The sequence below is a fragment of the Rattus norvegicus genome, chromosome 18 (genome assembly GCF_036323735.1).
Source record: "Rattus norvegicus strain BN/NHsdMcwi chromosome 18, GRCr8, whole genome shotgun sequence".
In the NCBI taxonomy this organism is placed as follows: Eukaryota; Metazoa; Chordata; class Mammalia; order Rodentia; family Muridae; genus Rattus; species Rattus norvegicus.
This window is the reverse complement of record NC_086036.1, coordinates 77,734,924-77,756,106: the sequence shown is the minus strand read 5'-3', so window position 1 is coordinate 77,756,106 and position 21,183 is coordinate 77,734,924. Positions and strand designations below refer to the sequence as shown.

Genomic DNA, 21,183 nt, shown 5'->3' with positions numbered 1-21,183 from the left:
TGTGTCACTGACAAAACAGACACTGTGCTGGCCTGAGTATTAGTATTCCCATGTTTTTCTTTCTAGGTCTCAGAAGGGAGGGTCCTTTTGGATTTCAGTTGCTTCTTACCTAGGGCTTCTGTCTATTTTTCTGGTGATGGCAGCCTATGAACCCAACCACCTGGTTGAATAAATATCAAATTCAATTCCCCAACTGTATCTGTACATGAATGTTCAGACAAGAGAGCTAGGTAATAAACAGTTAAGAGGATGGAACAGATGTGTCACTGCTTGCCCTGAAGGCAAGAAGAGTAGGCACAAAGGTGTGAAAGTACGTATCCTTGAACTAAATGCAGACCAACGAGCATCCACCAGAACCATTTCACTGATGAGTCAGATGTGGAAAGAAGAAAGCTGTTGTGTTGATAAAAAGATAAAGAGAGTGGGAATAGGTTCCATGGCGGTCTGGCTAAAGGGAGTGCCTTGGCGAGCCAATGCTGAGGCATCCCTTCCCCCTGAGGGACCAACCACATGATGGCATAGTGTGGAATGGAGTTTATTCAGGGCATGGGGAGGGGAGTTCAGAGGGTAATAGGGCAGAGAAACAGAGAGAGATGTAGAGAAACAGAAGAGGAGAGGAGGAGAGTAGAGGCCAGCCATGAGAACATGGAGAGAAGGGGGGAGGGACATGGGGAGAGAAGGGACAAAGCAGGAAGAGGGTAAGAGCAAGAGAGAAAGAGAGGAACAAGAGGAAGCAAGAGAGGGAGGAGGGGGCAAGCAGCCCCTTTTATAGTGTCAGGCATACCTAGCTGTTGCCGGGTAACTGTGGGGGTGGAGCTAGACAGAATGCTAACAAAAGCTGCTATGGCAAGATGAAACAACCCAGCCTCTGTTCTCCAGCCGTCTCAACACTCAACGCCTAGTCCACTTACATCCTATGGTTTCATCTCTATTACGGATGCTCCGGGGAGCACATTAGTACTGGAAAGACAATAAAGGTAGGACTTGGGGAGCACAGGTGCTGCCTCTTAAAGTTTTACTTTCACAGCTGCATTGATCCGTCTAGTCCCTGTGCACTTTAGGAGCGCATTTATTGAAATGCACGCCATCTTTGAGGGCTCTTCCCATACTAATATATGTCTATTTCCCAACCTCACAGTAGTTTCGTTAACTAATCCATCATTCACTTACCTACTTGAGTCAAAAACTTAGAAATTATCTCCAATAACATAAACCACAAATATGCTTAAGTCTGGCCTGTCCTGGATGGATCCACAAGTCTGAACCAATCACTTTTCTATAGATGTCTTTCAAAGTCCTGCCCGGGTCACTATTGCTTCTCCTCGGAATCATGGGTCCTCCAAATTATAACAATGCATTATGTATCCCTCTCAATCCAGGCCCGTTTTCCACCCAACGACTCTATGATTATGTGTGGAAGATAATCAAACAAGGCCACAATTTCCCTATGGTATTCCCATTTTCCCAGAAGCACAGGGTCTCTGAGCAAGCAGGCTCGGTTCCAATTGCCTCTGGACAAAGCTGACAGGGTATCAGGACCAAATGCCCTCTGTTCTCTCATGCTCCTGGTGATCCTCAGAGGGCAGCTTTTCCAAGCCCATCATGTCAAGGCCTGTTGGAGGACCCTGACAAGTTCAGGGGTTCACTTGGAAACTAGATTTGCCCTCTGGAATTACCCTTATCAGAAACAAGTGGTAATGTGAATTTCAGTAAAGTTGTTGTGTCTAATATACTGACTTTTCATAGACGCATCTATCAAAGCAGTAGCTATGGGTAAGATCATTCACATCTTGACTTTTAACAGTAACATTGTGGGTTCTTGGGTTATCTTATATTTTAATTCTAAATGATTATACTATTGAGAGACTAGAGAGATGACTTACTGTACTGGTTAAGACCATGGACCCTATTTTGGTCCCCAGAACCTAGAACCTACATGGTGGTTTACAACCATCCTTAACTCCAGTTCTAGATCATCTGATGACCTCTTCTGACCTCCGCAGGAACCAAGCACATATATGGTACACATACATATATACAGGCAAAACACTCACTTGGATGAATCTGAGTTAATAGAGTTTTTAAAGGACACATTTTCCCTTCTTTTTCCTCTTCCTCCTCCTCTTCCACATCCCCTTCTTCCCCCTCTTTGTTTTGAGAGTTGCATCAAGTTTTTTTTTTAATCTCAGCTCATGAGATCTTAGAGCAGACATAACTAAAATAAAAATATTATAATATGTGTTAATAGCTTGCATTTCCAGTGAGAGGACTTTCATTCCCATGCTGAGTGAAGTCGATAACTTTAAAACCATCTTCTGCATGCCTGTGCTATGTATTATAGTCATTTGGCAAATTCGAAGAAAATTCAAGAACACCCCTGCTGAGAATAAGTTTTTAAAAACCTGACAAATAAAATATAAATGCAAGTTGAACAAAATAACAAAATACCCCTACATCCATATTTAAAAGACATGGTCCAGTAACTTCCTTTGACATTGATACATGAGTGACTCAGTTGTAAAGGTTCTTGGAAGGCTTCATGGAGTAATTGGACTTTTGACTGGATTTTGAAAGCAGGTTAATGAGATGGTGTCTTAGTCAGGGTTTCTATTCCTGCATAAACATCATGACCAAGAAGCAAGTTGGGGAGGAAAGAGTTTATTCAGCTTACACTTCCACACTGCTGTTCATCACCAAAGGAAGTCAGGACTGGAACTCAAGCAGGTCAGGAAGCAGGAGCTGATGCAGAGGCCATGGAGGGACGTTACTGACTGGCTTGCTTCCCCTGCCTTGCTCAGCTTGCTCTCTTATAGAACCCAGGACTACCAGCCCAGGGATGGCACCACCCACAATGGGTCCTCTCCCCCGATCACTAATTGAGAAAATGCCTTATCGATGGGTCTCATGGAGGCATTTCCTCAACTGAGGCTCCTTTCTCTGTGATAACTTCAGCTTGTGTCAAGTTGACACACAAAACCAGCCAGTACAGATGGTTATGATATAGGAAACACAAATAGAGGCTATGGAAAGGATGTGGTGGTTTGAATGGGAATGTCCCCATAGACTCACACGTCTGAGTACTTGTGCCTCAACCGGTGGAACTGTTTGGGAAGGATGAGAAGGTGTGGCCTTGTGGGTGTGCCACTGAGTACAGGCTCGAGGTTTCGAAAGACACGTGCCGTCCTCAAATAGCTCTCTCTCTCTCTCTCTCTCTCTCTCTCTCTCTCTCTCTCTCTCTCCCTCTTGTTTACGGATCAAGGTGTGAGCTCGCGACTCATCTGCCTTCTTTGCTCTTCCATCATGGATTCCAGTCTTCTGCAACCGTAAGCCCAATTTTAAAAAATGCATAATGGATACTAGACCAATTAAGGATAGAAAGCATTGAGTTTGATAAAAAGGTAATGCCCTGAACTCAACACAGCTTTCCCATTGCTGGGACAAAACACCCAACAAAAGCAACCAAGGAAGGAGGCATTTATTTCGGTGCACAGTATAAGGGTACATATCCGGGTGGAGAAGTCCGGATGGTACTAGGTTGAGGCAGCTGGCCACATTGCATCCGTAACCAGGAGTAGAGAGGGTATGGATGCTGGTACTCAGCTCACATTCACGTAGTCTGCGAGCCCAGCCTGTGGGGTGCTGCTCACCAGTGGAGATTAACCTGATCTAGATGATCCTTCGCAGGCGTGCCTAGAACCACATCTCCTTGTTCATTCTAAGTCTGTCAAGTTAAAAATATTAACCACTACTTGATTTAAGTCTCTTCAGGTACAAAATCCCAATCTCAGTCTCTTCTCCTGAGACTCTGTGTTGACCCCTGAATCCTTCCCTTCCTTAGCGGTTTGTGACTATGAACTGAGTCAACACTGATAGAGATTAACGAATCCCCCCAAAGTGGAAGTTGCTTGTTTTTTGGATGCTGAGACATCAGTAAGCTTAATTGAGGGATCTCAAGTCCAAATCAGAGCTGAGTAGATACAATGGATTTATCTGAAGGCGGAAATGAAGTAGGTGGGTGTTATTCTGTTGAGAGACACCTAAAGAGAGACAGACATCTTTTCCAGCCTGACAATGCATGCTCATAAGTGCTAAACAGGCTACTGCAAGAATCAAAGATGAGAAAACGAGGATGAGGCACCAGCCTTGGGGAGGTGTGAAAGCAGCTTGGAAGGCTGCTGATTACGAAAGGCAGTCTCTAAATTAGCCGAGATGCCTGCTCCGCCCTACTGGCAGCGTGCCTTTTGTGACCATCATTTGCTTTGGTGTGGAGTTTTTATGGAAATTTCTTTCTGTGAAATCCGGAGGCTGTGGGCCCTTGTGCTCGTTCTTTGGGGATTGGGCGACACTAAACCGAACCTAAACCTTGACCAAGACCTCAGTTGAAGAGACCTCATCTAACTGCATCATTCAAAGCTCCCCCTGACCTTGGCATCTCACGTCTCCACTACAGTCCTGGTGCTTGCATTTCTTTTTCGAGGTTTCATGTTTTCATTGTTTAACTGTGTTGTAGGTGCTCCTTGAAGCACTGAGTGAAGCTGCTTTGAAATCACTGCTACTTCACTCTAGCAGCCTGATTCCTTTTTTCCAAAACACATAAATTAGTTAGGGAGAGGGAGAGGGAGAGGGAGAGGGAGAGGTAGGAGAGGGAGAGGGAGAGGGAGGGGGAGGAGAGGGAGGGGGAGGGGAGAAGGAGGGAGGGAGGAGAGGGAGGGAGGGAGGGGGAGGAGAGGGAGGGGGAGGGGGAGAGGGAGAGGGAGGGGAGAGAGAGAGAGAGAGAGAGAGAGAGAGAGAGAGAGAGAGAGAGAGAGAGAGAGAGTTAGTTGGTGTGTGCAGGTGCCTGCAGAATCCAGAAAGAAGGCAGTGGAGTCACTGGAGCGGGAGTTATAAGCAGCTGTGAACCACTGAATGGAAATACTAGGTCCAAACTTAGGTCTTCTGCTTTTGGGGATGGTGAGTGATCTCTATGGAACCTGAGTATTTAGGGTATGATGTTATAGGGCGAGCATAGACTAGGAGCACTATGGTTGCTTAACTGGGGGCTGAGAGAGGGGAATCTCTAAATTACTCCTGGACAGCCAGCCTTCAACCTAAGAGTGTCTCAAGGAAGCGTGACACAGCAAATACACCAGGGGAAGAGCAATTCTCACTTGAAGTAGGGCTGGTGCCCTGTAACCATGGCAACCGGACCCTTTGTTACCGAAGCCGTGATGTCAAAAGTGAGGGTGAAAGGAGGTGCTAAGTCAAAGAAAAGATGTAATTTACAGTTGTAATATTTTTAAAAAGGATGGGTGTCCGTGCAACTCAGAGCAAAATGTTTGCGATGTTTTTCTCTGCATCCTCACCTCTCATCGGAACACCAAACCAGCGAGCAGATTCTGCCTCGTATTAAGTATCCGCCCGGTGTTAAAAGTTCTTGATTGTGCATAAACCAAGGCTGCTACGGGGCGATTTCCTCTGACCTGAAACAGTCCACCCCAGAGGGGGGAGGAAACTTCCCGTAGCTCAGAACCTTACAAGATACACCCAGGCACCTCTGGTGCCCATAAGCAGTGCGCAGTTGCTGGGGAACCGGAGACTCTACTGGAGCAACCTGAAGTTGTGCGGGGAACGGTGTGTGTGTGTGTGTGGGGGGGGTGCGTGTATTTAAGAATACGGCTTTCGGGGTTGGGGATTTAGCTCAGTGGTAGAGCGCTTGCCTAGGAAGCACAAGGCCCTGGGTTCGGTCCCCAGCTCCGAAAAAAAAGAAAAAAAAAAAAAAAAAAAGAATACGGCTTTCATGAGTGTGGGATCCCTATGTGGGGATGAATTTTAGTAAAGCTGCCTTTGAGTCACCCACACTCCTCTGAGTAGCCTCAGTAAACTATCGGTCCATGAAAATCAGTCTGGGTGGAATTGTTCAGTAGTTTCTCTCTCTCTCTCTCCCTCTCCCCCTCCCCCTCCCCCTCCCTCTCCCTCTCTCCTCCCCCACCCCTTCTCTCTCTCTTTGTGTGTGTGTGTGTGTGTGCGTGTGTCTGTCTGTCTGTCTGTCTGTCTGTATTGATTTTCTCATTGGAATCAATAGACATTGGTTCATACCTTCCCAAGAAGAGCCATCTGATGAATACTATTTTCAATTTTTTAAAAAATAGCTTCCTAAATTAGACATCTACATAACCTTATCTAAGATCCAAGGAAGAGCTACAGGAAGACTGTAAGAACCAGAGAAAGGGGAGAGAGTGCTGCAGTGCTGCTTCAAAATGCTGCCTTGTAGACAAATGCTACCTACCCCGACATTGGAATCCTGAGCGTAGAGTAGCCATAGTTCTCTGTGCAAGGAAGAACTGCACAAAAGCAAGAGGAGGCGGAGTTAGAAAGACAGAGGCGGCAACAGGAGTAGAAGGGGGATACAAGGAGGAAATGGGGAGACACGATCACAATTTCTTGTGTACATAATGATGTCAAAATATTTAAAAGTTAGACATATCTGCATTGCTTTTCAAGGCTATACATGGTTGATATAAACTTCTGACATTTTGGAAACTCTTAAATGGCTATTGCTTCTCCAAACATATGCTGTAGGTGTTGACTTAAGAAACAGACATTGTAGAAGTCATCGATGATGTTCAGCCCTGCATACTTTTATAGCAAAATACTAAATATCTAGCGTCCAAGTGACTACCTGCTACAAAGTGCCTTTTGGACCACTGATTTTTATATGGCAAAAAAAAATCACCTTATCAAATATCTCATTAATTTACCTGCTGCAAAGTCATGGGTCTTCTCAATTTGAACTCATGCAGATTGACAGATACACGTCTCCTTTATTATTTCTTATGGAAAACAAGCATGTTAGTATGCTGGTGTGTGCCCAAGCACACGTGTGTTATAGCGTTTACACAGCGTGCTGCACTAAATCTCAGTCCTCGACAACCTGTGTCTTCATTCTTATTGCAGTCCAGTCTTGTAGTCTGTTCATTGTGATGCAGTTGCCATGGAGAAAAATTTGGTATATTATGTTTCAAATACCCAATTTAAGGACCCCCAGACAACCTGGATGAAATGATAGCTGTGTTTGAGATCCACCAGTAAAGATGTTCTATGCTAAGAAACTGGTTGATTTACAAAACAAATTCCTGAAATGTTCCAACTTGTGTGACATTGTTTGATGATGGGTGACAGGCAAAGAGAGAAGCCACCACGTCTACATGCTAAAGTTTTTCTTTTACATTTCAACATCAGTTTTGAACAAATATTGTGGTACAAGTGTACAAGTGTGTATGTGTGTGTGTGTGTGTGTGTGTGTGTTGACAATTTCAACATCTAGCACTTGTTACTACTTTATGAAGTTTGTTTGGATATGGTGAAGAATTGTAAGCTCCAGGACTGGGAGCCATAGGCCAGTGGTCAGGGTACTTGCTGTTCAAGCATCAGGACCAGAGCTCAGATCCCTAGAACCTGTATAAATCCCAGGGGGGGCACTGCAGTTTGCCTGTTATTCCAAGTCTAGGAACACAGAGATGGGATTCCTGGGGCGAGCCGGCCAGCCGAAATGCAATCCAACAACTCTGTGTTCAGTTGCAAGACCCGGCATCAGTGGGCAAGGAGAGTGGTCAAGGACACCTGACGTCCAGCTCAGTGCACACACATGTGCCCACATACTTTTGGACACTTGCGTACAAATGAAAGAAAAGGGAAGAGGTACTGTGTGTTGGGAACTTTCAAACGACTCAGCCTTAGGCAGAAATTGGTGCAAGCACTCTTTTCCTGTGATGCTGGATTTTGCAAACCTTTATCTTTGCATTATTATCATGAAACAAATAAAGATTACAGCAGGTTTCTAATGGCAGTCAGTACCAACAGCCTGCCGAGCTTTTACCCCGTAGACAGCTAAATGTAAACCTTTGATGCTGGTAAACTTCTAAAGTCAGAGACAACAAAAGGAACCCAGCTCAACTCAGCAAAAGACATCACAAGACAGGGAAGCACAATGAAGTACTAAACTACAGGATGCAGTTTTTACCTCCCAGGCAATCGGACCGAGCAGCGTTCTCCCTGGGTGGACTCCCCTTGAGGTGGAGTCAAAGCAGGAAGCAGGTCTTGAGCTTGCAAACCTCACTTCCCTGTAGAAGCTCCCGGCTGAATCTGAACTAAGGCAATTTTAGTAAAACATTTTTCAGGTTAATTTTCTCATATTTAATTTTTACAATGGTAAAAATAAAAATGGTGTTTGTGTGTGTGTTTGTGTGTGTGGGGGTGTGTGTGTGCATACTTGCATATGCACCTGTGCACATGCATGTGTGTGCATGAACAAACCATGACACATCATGTATATCTATATAGTAGAGTAGAGTAGAGTAGAGTAGAGTAGTATAGTATAGTATAGTATAGTATAGTGTAGTATAGTAGTATAGTATAGTATAGTAGTAGAGTATAGTAGTATAGTATAGTATAGTATTGTATAGTATAGTATAGTATAGTATGGTGTAGTATAGTAGTATAGTATAGTAGTATAGTATAATGTAGTATAGTAGTATAGTATAGTATAGTAGTATAGTATAGTATAGCATAGTAGTATAGAATAGTATAGTATAGTACAGTAGTATAGTATAGTAGTACAATATAGTATAGTAGTAGAGTAGAGTAGAGTATACAGTATATCTCTCTATCTTTGGGGCTTGAGAAATGGCTCAAAAGTAGGAGCACTGGATGCTCTTCTAAAGGGCATGAGTCTGATTCCTGGCACCCATGTGACGTGTCACAAGTGTTTGTGACTCCAGTTCAAGGGGATCCAGTGCCCTCTTTTGACGCTGCACACACGTGGCACATAGGCGTACATTTAGACCAAACACCAACACACACGAAATAAATAAATAGTAAAAGAATACTGAGGATTTGAACATTGTTGCCATAGAATGTACCTTTTCATCCCCTCTCTCATCTCTACCAGGTTACCTTTCTCTTTTCCCCATATTTTAACGAGACTCCATCCTGTGGACTGGCTATAGAGGGTAGAGGGGTCATGACTGCCGCCCACCACCAGGTGAGTGAGTACAGGCTCTGAGCTTGTCCCCAGATGTGACACACCTCATCTAGGACTGTCTGCTTGCCCTTCTATCCTGTTTAAAAGTGTGGTCCCTGTGCCTTGTGTCCATGGCTGGCATGTCCTGACAGGCTTCAGTAGTGCATCTTAAAGGAGGAGTCTAAGCCTCTCAGCAGAGAGAATGGGATGACCAGCACAGAAACACTGGCTCCGTTAGCATTCTTTCCCAGATGTCTAGCCCCAGTTAGGGCAAACACCTCTCTAAGGCTAGACTATGAGTCTTGGATACTAGTTCATTCCTGCTGCACCATGAATATATATGCTGCTTTGAATTTTGTGCATATTTTACCAAGAAGGTAGTAAGGCAAAGTTAAATCAAAGAATGGGTAAGAAATACAATTCAGAAGTTCTTATATTAATTTAAAACATTTAATTTAATCACTATATGTAGAGGAATTTTTTTTTTATTCTTTGTAGAATGGGAAGCCAAAATCAAGTCCTTGTCTACGCCAGGCAAATTCTCTACTACTGAGCTATCCCCCAGCAGGCTGAAAGAATTTGCTATCTGTCCCAATCTTAGCCACCATTCCCTGTCATCTCATGGTATTGAACAATGAGAATAGGTCTACAGAGGAGTGATTTCGAGGCGTGCGGGAAAGAGCAACATTTCGTTGGAAAATTAACGAATGTACTCTCATCTCCACACATTTCCATTGCAGCAGGCAGGCAATCCTGCAGAACCCTGAGCTCCACTTTTGGTCACCACCTCCCCCTGCTGTCCGTCTGAGATCCTGCAGCTTGGCATGAAGATGAAACAGACTGTGTTTGCTATTCTGAACTAGAGCCGGGACCGAGCCTTTGTAGTTCACAACTACCTGTCCTAGTAAGAGTTTAGATTGCAGGAGATGGAAGGCTCTCTAATTAAAGTTTTTATTACGGGATATTGAAAATGACTTGGTGGCTATATACCTTGTTTCAGGATTGAATGCAAGAAGCCGGGCAGTCTCATAGCTACAGACGTGGTATCCGGTGCCAGGTGATTCCAGTCTGAATTGTTTTCACATTGAAATCTCAGATGAATCACAGATCACCTATCTGTGAAATAGAGACATAGAGAAGAACACATGACTAGACTAGCAGAGTTTCTTCAGGGATTAAATGGGATCGGGAGTGTCCACAGCTTGGGGCAGCCATAACTACCCTCTCCTGTTCCTCAAAGCTGGCCATTCCTTGCTGGATAAAGTTCATCCTCTGGACAAGTCCAGTGGCCTGGACAGGGAAGGGTTGCTATTCCCAAGAGCCTCCCACTACCAGCCTGCAGATGTCCAGACCCTGATACCTTTAACCTGTTGCTTACCCAGGCAGAGGAAGAACAGAAAGTCTCCTGTGTGCTACCTGCTAACTCTGGGAGCATGAAAATCAGCTCTTCTCAGAGAGCTTCTTGGGATAGCTGAAGCCCCCAGCCCTATGCACAGTCACATAAGTTAGCAGAAAAGCTGCATAGCTACTTAGCACCCTGCAAGGTTAGGTTCTCAAACTTGGTTATTTTTTTTCATAAGTCGTTAAGCCCAATAACTCTTGCTGATCCTGCCTGGCATCCAGGTTTGGGTGCACGCGAGGGCTAGTCTTTTGTTGACCCTTGAGTTTGAGGTGGATGCTAGGATGAGCACTGTGACCAGTGGCTAGTGATCACTTACCACATGCTACCTCTAAAGAGATGGTGAGAGCAAGCTTGCAGAACGTACATTTCCTGAGAGTGTTATGGGCCGTAAAACAGAGCAGTACTCCCATGGTTTCCTAGTGGAGCAGCATATGGGACAAAGACTTAAGAAATGCCCATGTCACTTACTGCTGCTTCCAGTGGGATTAGCCTATGTTCATACGTCACTGTCCTTCAGTCACCTTAAATAAATAATCGAGAGGAAAGGAAGTTGGGAGGAAGGTATGGGAGAATTGGAGGTGTGGGGTGGCAGGAGGATATGATCAATATACATTGTGCACATGTATGAAGTTTTCAAAGAATAAATTAAAATTAGATAGCAAAAACAAATGAACAATAAAGGGACCAGCTTTACCTCCAAGGCGGATATATTTTTAAAATGTGTAAAGTGTTTAAAACGAGGTGGAAAGACTTACATTGCTGGTCTACATTCTGCTGTGCATCTGTAGGTGTTAGCGAGCAAAGGAGATGCACTGTGGAATCTGTGGAGCCGGTCTGAATCCAGAACGTCACCGTTCTTGAAACCATCGAAAAATTCACAAATTCACAGTTTCCATCTGGGTCACCGGAATCAACAGTCCGTATAATTAAGTTGGCCTAGACAAGATCCATGGCTGTAAAATCCTCCCAAAGTTACTGTCTCACCTAGAGCACATAGTTTGATTCTTAGACACTAGCTTCATGCTTGGCCCACACTGTAAACTGGACCTTAGCTAGAATAATCTGGGAAGAGAGTCTCACTGCGGGGATGGTAAACAGTACGTTAGTGAGCATGTCTCAGGGAGGTTGTCTTGTGCTTGGCACCATAGCCTGGTTTGGGGCCTTGTACCACAGAGAAGTGGTATAGCCTAGCGACCCTGAGCACGTCTGCACCCATTTTTCTCTGCTCTTGAATGTGGATACGGTGTGACTAGTTGCTTCAACTTCCTACCTTGGCTTCCTGAAGGACTGTAAGTAATCTTTGATTGTATACTAATATAAACTCTTCCTCCTACAAGTTGTTTTGGGTCAGAGTTTTATATCCGAGCAACAGAAATGATGTTAGAATTCTGTCCATCACCTGAAGCTGAACTTGACTGAGACACTTTTGCATATGCCTCAGGCTTCGGTTTGGAGCTCTCTGTGCAGTGGGTAGGCACTAGCGTGCTCACACTAACATGAGAGGTTAGCAGAAGGCCCCTGCTGGGATCAGGAAGCTGGCAGAGCACACTTGTACCCCAGATGAAGAACAGGGTAACAGAGACCAGCCAGCTGCTTTTACAGATACCCTTGTCTTAACCTGATCACAGAACTTATAAGTCACTGGCCAATCTAGTCATTGATTATAGCCCGAGTTAGGAAATCAGGGAGTTCTCTTCAGTGAGAGAGTTTCATAGGTACTCAGTAGAGAGTTGGGGAGTAGAACTAGGGCAACCAGAGGTTCATGTGGGTAGAAAAACAGACAATAACACAAAGAAGTGTCTGACGCAAGCTGTGTGCCTATGGCCCATCCTTAACAACCAGCGTCATTTTGCCAAATCGTTTTATCTATAGCTGCTAATTTAAAAAGAAAAAGTCCTCTCCTATTGCTCGGCTTCTACGGTGAGAGGCCTGGAGGGAAAGCCCTTGACTGAGCTGGTTGCTACCTTCTCTGTGAGAAGCAGCTGTGGTGAAGGAGTTTGCATTGAGCAAAACCTCCCATATTAAGTGGACACTTGGTGACATTTGACAAGCACACAAAATGTGGAGTAACCCACATCAACAGATGAAGCATGTTGTAAATACCCAAGCACTGGCCGATGCCCACAGCTGCCTGTGGTCTGTAAATTATGATTTCGAACATTATATGTAAATATTTGGGCAGGAGACAGGTGGGGCCCTGGGACTTGATGATTGGCCAGCTTAACCTACTTGGCATGTTCCAGGCTACTTAGAAACCCCGTTTCAAAGAATAAAGTGGATGGTGCCTGAGAAGGGACATGGGAGGCTGACTTCTATCCAACACACGCACGCACACACGCAGGCACACACCAATTACATGAATGAAAACATGCATTGTGGTTCTTTGTGTCTGGAGTCTTTTATGGATCTAATGGCTTTAAGGTTCATCCATATTGATGTGTGCATGTAAGTGTGCACCCAGACTTACAGATAAATGGTATCTCCTTGAAAAGAGTCAATAATCAGATCAATCACAATCTTTTCATCATGTAGCCATAGATAGGTCAACTCACACCAGATTTTGTTATTGTAATGGGAGGTACCATGAACCTCAGTACACACTTCTATTTGTGTTGTTTATTTTCCTCTTATAAATCTCTAAGAGTAACTCATTAGATATGATGCCACCGATGAGTCCCCAAGAGTAACAGGCTGGATAGTATGCCACAGGTGCATTTATTCTGGCAGCAAACTGCCAGATGGTCTTGACCACAAGGCTAGGCTCGGTGCTCTGCAGCTCTGCATGCCATGCACAGGAGAATGTGTGGTAGTCTATGTGATTGGTACCCACTGTGATTGGTATTTCCCTTAGGAAGCTTATGAATACTTTTGCACACACTCCTGCTCTCTTGTTTTCTTTTCTCAAGTGTTTGTTCAATTATTTCTTCTAGTTTTGCTTTGCTGCCTTAAGGTTCTGAGTATAATTTCTTGGTCATATGTGTGTGTGTGTGTGTGTGTGTGTGTGTAGTCTGTCTGTATGTATGCATATATTTATGAAAATGTGTGTGTGGTCTGTCTGTATATATTTATGAATATATGTATATATGAATGTAATATATGTACATTCATGCTTCCTTTAAAGTTATGTATCGATTCACCTCTTTTTTTTTCTTTTTCTTTTTTTCAGAGCTGGGGACCGAACCCAGGGCCTTGCACTTCCTAGGCAAGCGCTCTACCACTGAGCTAAATCCCCAACCCCTTGATTCACCTCTTTTAAGATAGGATAGACTTTCCATGTTTTCTGTATCCTACTCTGGACGTGTTTCCAAGGGAACAGCACTCTTTTCAATAGCTGATGCTTCATGGTCCTTCGGGGTGGAGAAAAGTGACACTCAGCATTTACTTCCCATGTAAATTAAAGTAACTGGATAGAGCTCACAGATCAGTGATAAACTGATAAGGTTTCTAGAGAGAGACTAGCACTGCAGACTAATGTCCCTTATAACTCAAAGCTCATGCACCGTGGACATTCTCATTTCATTGTCAGTACCGAGCACAGTGCTGCACAAATCCTGCCTGTCTTTCTGCTTCTACCTTCTGAATGGATCACCACACCCTCGAAGACTCCATATGTCTGTGTCATAACCTGAGGGGTGGGACAGAAGTGGCAGCCACAGTGGCATTAGGGGCCCTACCCAGTTCTGCAGCACCATAGACCAAAGGAAGGAGTTTCTGGTGGAAGCTGGTAGACCATGAGCAAAGGGCCTTCCTGTGCCCACCTACTCCATGTTGGCCCTTAGAGGACCTGGCTGGCATATCATTCACTGTGTCAGGATGTTCTTTTGAAGGTGAGGCTGCAGACAAGCCTGTGCTCATCTGTTGCTCAGAAACATGCTGCAAGATAACTTAGCGTTCCAGTGTCACCTTCTTTGCCTTTTCATTGCAGTGACAGAAGAGGATGATTTACAGAAGTGAGCGACCTGGTTGGAGGATACCACCCATCATAGCATGGCAGACCTCTTGGTAGCAGGGGCATGTGCCTAGGACCTTAGACATCCAGAAGATCCAGGAAGCTGCAAGAGAGGGGGACCAGGGGATCAGAATGCAGAAGGAGAGAGAGAGAGAGAGAGAGAGAGAGAGAGAGAGAGAGAGAGAGAGAGATAGATCAGGAAACCAGCCTTTGGTGACCTATTTCTTTCAGCAAATGCCTACCTCCAACAGATTTTACAACCTCCTCTGACCTCCCCTGCCAACTGGAAACCATGTCTTCAAAGGAGACTGTGGGTAACACGGTGCCCTCAAGCCACAGCGTTTCCTTATAGAGAAGCAAGCTTTGTTTTCCCTCTAATCAAGGCAACAGTTTACTTTTGAAGAATCACCTCAACATTCTCATTTGTTTGCCCATTGTCAGTCTTGCCTCACACAGGGCGGACTGTCTCTTGCCTCTTTGGAAGAGGCTCTGAAGCAGCCAAGCATACAAAGTCCTGTCTGGCTCCATAACAAGGCACCAGCAGGCTGCTCTAATCCAGCTTCTCTGCAACAGCTGTTGGCTTAAGAGCTGGAGTCTTCTAATCAGGAAATGTTTTGATGGTCTTTGAGGGAGAGTTGACATTACCGAGTCCAGAGAACCACCCTTGGAATCGTATCCTTTCATTTCTCCTCGCTCCATTTATGTTTCACAGTGTGAGTAGAACCGCGGTTGACACTGGGAAGTGAGCGGTTGGTTTTAGAATAGCTGACACCTTTGGATTGATTTCTCCAGTCCTGTGCCTTTTGCAGTAGCTTCCCTCCAGGCTCTGTGGGGGTCACAGGAGTAAATGTGCTTTGCCAGCAACTGTTTTCCTCTTTAATGAAAGACTGTTTCCCTGAATCCTCTGGCCTCTGATCATTTCCCCCATCATCCTGGCTGCCAGATGACTATATAACTGCCCAGCTAGTAGAGGGATGTGACCAAGAGCAAGAGACCACCATATCCTTGTCCCCGAGGAACCAGCATGTCCCCTTCATCCCATGTCCTGTTGGGTCACCGAGTACACCGAGTTCTTACAGTGGCTCAAACTGTGGCTACCTAGCAGAGGAAGCAGAGGTGGGTCACATGCAGACTGGGATCCTCTGTGGTGGTTATTGGCTCAACAAAGAAGGCCAGATCTTGTTGTCCCCACTCCTTGTTTCCCTTGCTCGTAAACTGATCATGGTCTTATAGCTGATGGACACCATTTAAAGTGTAATTGACTCCAGCGTAGAAGTCCCCAAAGCACCTGGTACACAGGCTAGACCGTGAGAGTTTATGAGTCACTATCTGACAGTATCTATACCTAGAATAGAACAATCAAAGTCAAACACTCGGAATAAGCCCCCGAGTGCAATAAGAGGCTGCAAACCAGTGCTGCCTCAAAACCACAGCAGCAATCCCAGGCCCAGGTCCCCAACTGCCATCAGCCATCCTGAAACCCACAGAGCTGGGATAGATGAGACCTCTGCTTTCCAATAACCAGTATAAGTGACTACAAGTCACAGACGATATAAGAAAGCCCACTGTTTGTTTCTGCAAAACTGGCTGCAGTCCAAACCAAGAAGCAAAATGGTTGCCATACCCATCTGGTAGCAGCAGTGGTTTTCGTAGTCTTAATTCCAAGTTCCTACTTCTCTTCCCCTTTGCCTAGGTCCATCAGAGAGTTACAGTCTTCCTGTCCATCTAGGCCAGCTCCACCTAGAACTTCCCCCAACTTCCTGGGGGTCAATATTCCTTCCCTTTCCACGTGTATGGGTTCAGTCACAGAGCAGAGTGCAAGTTTTCAAATTTAAGGTAAACCAGACACCTAGGCGGGCAGGCAGCAGCTGCCAAGGAGACGGACCCAGCACCTCTTGATTATTTGTGACCTGGTAAACTTAAGTCTGAGGCTCCTCTGATATTGAAAATAGGCCTTGTATGTTTTACCTCATACACACATCTAAGTGTAGCATATATAGTAAGTACTGAACAAAACAGCTGAGGACACAGCTGAGACTAGAGATGGTTTCATTCTTACTTGACCCAAAACTTCTGAACAGATACCACACAGTATTCCTCCCCAAAGGGCAATGGCATCCTCCTGCTTCAGGAAGAACAATGTGCTAGATGACAAGGGGTTTGCTTTATCAGAGACAATCAGTGTCTCCACAGACACATTTTTAAAAACTCTCTCTCTCTCTCTCTCTCTCTCTCTCTCTCTCTCTCTCTCTCTCAGTGTGTGTGTGTGTGTGTGTGTGTGTGTGTGTGTGTGTTCCTATCCCACACGAAGTTTCTGAAGGAAATCTTGCAAGTGAAGACTCCATCAACATCACTAGAAAAGGAAGGGAATAGGATTGTCCTCATATTTCTAGGAGTTCTAAGATGACTTCCTTGGGACTGAGTGAAAACTCTCACTCACACCAAGCCCAATGAATGAGGAATTTGGCAAAGTCAAGCATGAGAAAGCACTTCAGTAGTAAGGAGCAAAAAAGTCTCTAGGGCTGAAGCCCAGCTGAGTACTCCCATTGCAGCCATCCAAGATGGTAGACCATCTTCCCAGGAAGCTTGCTTTCCCTCTGCAGCTCTTTCTGCATGGTACGTGTGTGTGCATGTACATGTGTGCAGGTATGTGTATACAAGTATGTATGGGCCAGAGGTCAAAACTAAAAGTTTTCTTAAAACACTGTTTATCATAATTTTTGAGACAGTGTCTTTCTCTGAACCCGAGGTTCAGTGATTTGGTCACTAAGCCTCAAGGGTCCTTATTTTCTGCCTCCTCGGTACATATACCATCATGACCAGCCTTTTTCCCTTTTAAGACAAGGTCTCAAAACTGACTGGGCTCAGACACACTGCATAGGCCAGGATTGCCTCTGACTGACAGAGATCCACTTGCTTTTGCACCCCCGTTTCCCTCAGCAAGGGATTAAAGGTGTGAGCCACCGCCTGGCCATGCTTGGCTCTTTAAGATAAGTTTGGGGAGTTGAACTCAGGTCCTCATAGTTACATATAAGCACATTACTGAATGAGCCATCAGACTAATTCCTGAATTTCCCTTTGTTTTTGTCTCTGCTGCAATGTCATTGAAGGAGATCATAAATCCCCATGGTCAGAAGACAAGCCACCTTCAGCCCTTTTTCCTCTTCTTGGTGTCTTAGCATTGCTGCTTCTCAGTAAGATTGAATCATTTTTCTCATTATTATGTAAAAGGTCAGCACAAGCCCATCAGCTTTCCCAAGCCAGAAATGAGCTCTCAGCTCCGGAGATCACATGACCTGCCTACACAATGGGGAGGGGCTGTCGGGGGGCTTTGTGGGTAAGCTGCTTCCTCGGACTATTTCTCACGTGACTGGTAATTCACCTCCTGCCTCATTCTTTTCTCTGTTTGTTCTCCACTTGGATATGTGTGTGTGTTGTGCATATGCACAGTCATATGTGTGAGCACATGTGAGCAGTAGCACATATGTCTCCATGCGTGTGCTTTATGTGGAGGCCAGAGATTGACCATGAGCACCTAGATTGACCTTGAGTGTGTATTGTGCTACAAGTCACAGAAATAAAACTTCAAACTCCATGTTTTGTTTTATAATGTGTAAATTTTCAGAACACTCATGGACCACTCAGGCTTTCGGATCTGCATTCAGTTCTCCAGGCTAAGAGTGGATTATGTGTGTGTGTTGGGGATACGGGGGTGGGTGGGTGGATAAAACCATTTAGTAAGTTCGTAAACATTTTAATAAAGATCTAATTTATATACCAGTGAAAGGAGTTGGGCCCATGAGACCTGAGGAATAAATCAGAGAGATTACGCCTGATGACACACACACAGCTTGATAAAATGACTCAACAAAACACAAGTAAATGCCTGGGTCATCTTCAGATGTTAGACACCAGGAGACGGATGCCGGAGGGCATGTTGTCTCTCTTTGTGCAGTTGGCTCCTTCCCCTTGGAGGCAGAAGCCAAAGCATGAAAGGAGAGAGAGCAGGAAGTAACTGACACCAAATCCAGGCCAAGGGACCTCAGCACTGTGCTGGACTGCAGTGAGCTGACATGCTGGAAGCAAGAGAGAGCTGGGCTGGGAGAGTCAGGTTCATGGTGAATCAGAAGGATGGGGTTAGAACTCAAACCTTCAAATAAGGATGGTTTTCTCACAAAGATACTACAAGTCCTTCCATTTCTTCAAATTTCCAAGTGGATAAACTACAAGATCTTACAACGAAAGATCTTGGCAGTGAGTGAGGAGAGCTGATCACTGTGGGTGTACACCATGGAGATAATGCCTAGGTCAGGCATGGTCACTCCTGCTGTCTCAGAACCAAGAAATGGCTTCTGTATTTTCTTGGCTCACAATGACATCATCTGGGATACACAGCCTGTCCACCACAGCACCCAGGCAAGTATCAGCAGCTTTATAAATTGGATCATACTCAATGAAAAAGGTGGGAGCAATTTGGAATCCCCCCACGCGATCAACAGATGCCCCCAGCTGCTTCTAGTAGCCCCCCATCTGTCTCCAGCAGCCCCATCTGTCCCCAGCTGCTCCCAGAAGCCCCCAACTAGCAGTGGCCACGCCTCTTGGTGAATGTGCTTAGGTTCAGGCAGATTAGCATTGCTTCAAATAGATGACATTTCCTTTGATTGTTCAGGGGTTTAGTTCCCTACCCTTGGTGACTTCACATGAGCCAGAGGGTTAGGAGTCCTGCAGCCTCAGATCAGATTGATGATTTCACTGACAAAGGAGCAAACCCACCATCCAGGATTTATCTGGGCCACCTGGGAAGGGGCTGGAGACAGGCTAGCTCTACTGTTGAGAGCCAGGAAAATGGGTGACACACAGTATTGCCTCTGCCACACCATGGAGGCACTGGGAACACACATGCCAGGGCATGTAGTGAGGCCACCGTGAACACCTCTCAACAACTGTGGACCTTCTGTCTGGCGGCTTGAAATCGGATCTGAGGGAGAAGGAGGGTTAGTGCTGCATTCAATCAGTTCTTCTTTTTTATTTTTAAACAGTTTAATCCCCACTTTAGCTTCAGGGTGCATCATACAGGTTTTCGAAGAAAGAACTGAAAAACAAGGATGTTTGTTTGGTCACTTTTCCCATTGGCTGAAGGTGTCTGTGTATAGAGCCACGAGGAACAGCCATTCATTAAAACCCAGGCCTATCCATCTGAGAAGTAGTCGCGTGAGACCTGTCACACACCAGACACAATGCTCACTGGCTGATGTCACATTGCTTCCTTTTTCATCCTGTTGGTTTCTATGCAATGGTAGGGCTATTCAAGGAACCAGAAGACTGAAGCAGGTGTTCACCATGTCATGTCACTCCAAACGGGGAAGCAAGTTACCACACGGAGTGATTTATTAACCCTTCCTAGTAATTCCATGGGTATGCATATTTGAGGGGAAATTGTGAATTAATTAATTCATCCAGTCATTAGCAGTGCTTCCTTCTCATCAGCTGTGCTCTTGCTTCTCTTATGCTTGGCTTTTACACCATGTCAAGTTTTCTTTCTGGCAGAAATGTATTCCATTTATAATCAGTTACATTAGTGAGAACAGAAAGATGCCCGTGTGGGAATGAGAGGGGGGCAGCAAGAAGTATGGCAAGTGTGCGTGTGGGCTGTAAAGAGATGAAAGTCACAGAGGACTTGGGGATGTCCTCTGGGCCCTGTGAAGACAGCAGCGTACGGGAGTCCAGGAAGGCAACTGCCTCCCACCAAAGTCCAGGCACAGGTTAGAACAGCTTCCTCTTAAATTAGTCTGCGGAGTTTCTCAAAACCGGGAGAAGGGGTCAGACTGGAAAACTTGGAATGGGAAGGCTCTGGTTTTTGTTTGTTTTTGAGACAGGGTCTCTTGTAGCCCAGTTAGGCCTTGAGCTTTCAAGATAGCCAGGATGACCTTGAACTTCTCATGCCCCTGTCTCCACCCCCTACCAGGCTGGCACTCCACCACGACTGGTCTATGCAGTCCTGAGGATCAGTCTCAGAGCTTCATTGTATGATAGGCAAGCACTCAACTGATACAGCCACGTCCCCGGCTGTCGCTTCTGCCTTTCTTGCTGGGCTTGTTCTAAAACACACTTTTGCGACCTGCTCCTTATTGAGCTCCTCCTACAGATAGAGAATGGGCCACGCTGAGGCTCACCCACCTGAAGTGGGTACATAGGAAGGTGACACTGGCTGTCTTGTGGCAGACAGTGCCTGCCTGGCCCCTCTAGGCCCTTAGCGCTCACACAGTTGACTCTGTCCATTTGTGCATGTGTTCCACAGTCACCTTTCTCCACAAGCTTCCTTCCTTCGTCAAGAGCGTGCCTCAGGCCTTGTGGTCCTGCTGATGGAAACCTTTGCAGTCTGACATTTGTTCAGAGGGGAATTCCTTAAAACTAAATTGTAGGGAGACAACAGACTTCTTCCAAGTGGAGTATTTGGTCTAGAGGGATGGGAGTATACCTTGGGGGATAGAGTGCTGGCCAAGGGTGCAGGGTTATGAGTTTGACTTCCCGTACTGTGTAAACTGAGTGTGATGCCACACAGCTATCATTCCAGTACATAGTTTACTTAGTTCTGGGTGCTAACTGGTTTTGTCCGCTTAGGCCAGCTAGCCTGGGATTTTTTTCACCTTGCACAACTAGTGTTTGGCACAGGATTAATAATTACATCTATGGTTGTTGCATTGCCCAGACTTCCCGACAGGAACAAATTTGGGGAGGGGTGGTGGAATAAATACATATTAATTAGATTGGCTTACTCGGACAGGCTGGATAAACCTAACAGTGGACGACCACATGCTAGAGGGGCTGAGAGCC

General features: G+C 45.4%; 1 long non-coding RNA gene across 5 annotated transcripts; it reads left to right on the top strand.

Annotated features, from left to right (window-relative positions):
• Window positions 1-704: 704 nt before the first annotated feature.
• Window positions 705-17,943, top strand: LOC102548779 (uncharacterized). Of its 5 annotated transcripts, none has more exons than XR_005496307.2 (6): window positions 705-977; window positions 3,260-3,323; window positions 8,927-9,019; window positions 9,739-9,902; window positions 13,567-14,227; window positions 14,298-17,943. It is a non-coding gene; the product is annotated as an uncharacterized LOC102548779 (long non-coding RNA). The 5 variants fall into 5 exon arrangements; XR_005496306.2 differs by having other exon boundaries at window positions 706-977; window positions 14,326-17,943; XR_005496308.2 differs by lacking the exons at window positions 13,567-14,227; window positions 14,298-17,943 and having other exon boundaries at window positions 800-977; window positions 9,742-9,969.
• The last annotated feature ends 3,240 nt before the right edge of the window (window positions 17,944-21,183 follow it).